Consider the following 242-nt stretch of genomic DNA (forward strand, 5'->3'; position numbering starts at 1 on the left):
GCGTACCGCACAACGAAGGAAATGAACCTCCTACGTTCGGAACAGGGTCCTGTTGATCGGGAGGGCTGTGGTGTACCGCAAAACGGAGGAAACGGACCTCCTACGGTCGAAACGGGGGTCCTGTTGATCGGGAGGGGTGTGGCGTACCGCAAAACGGACGAAACGGACCTCCTACGGTCGAAACGGGGGTCCTGTTGATCGAGAGGGGTGTGGCGTACCGCAAAATGGACGAAACGGACCTC

The sequence above is a fragment of the Triticum aestivum genome, chromosome 6D (genome assembly GCF_018294505.1).
Source record: "Triticum aestivum cultivar Chinese Spring chromosome 6D, IWGSC CS RefSeq v2.1, whole genome shotgun sequence".
Taxonomy (NCBI): domain Eukaryota; kingdom Viridiplantae; phylum Streptophyta; class Magnoliopsida; order Poales; family Poaceae; genus Triticum; species Triticum aestivum.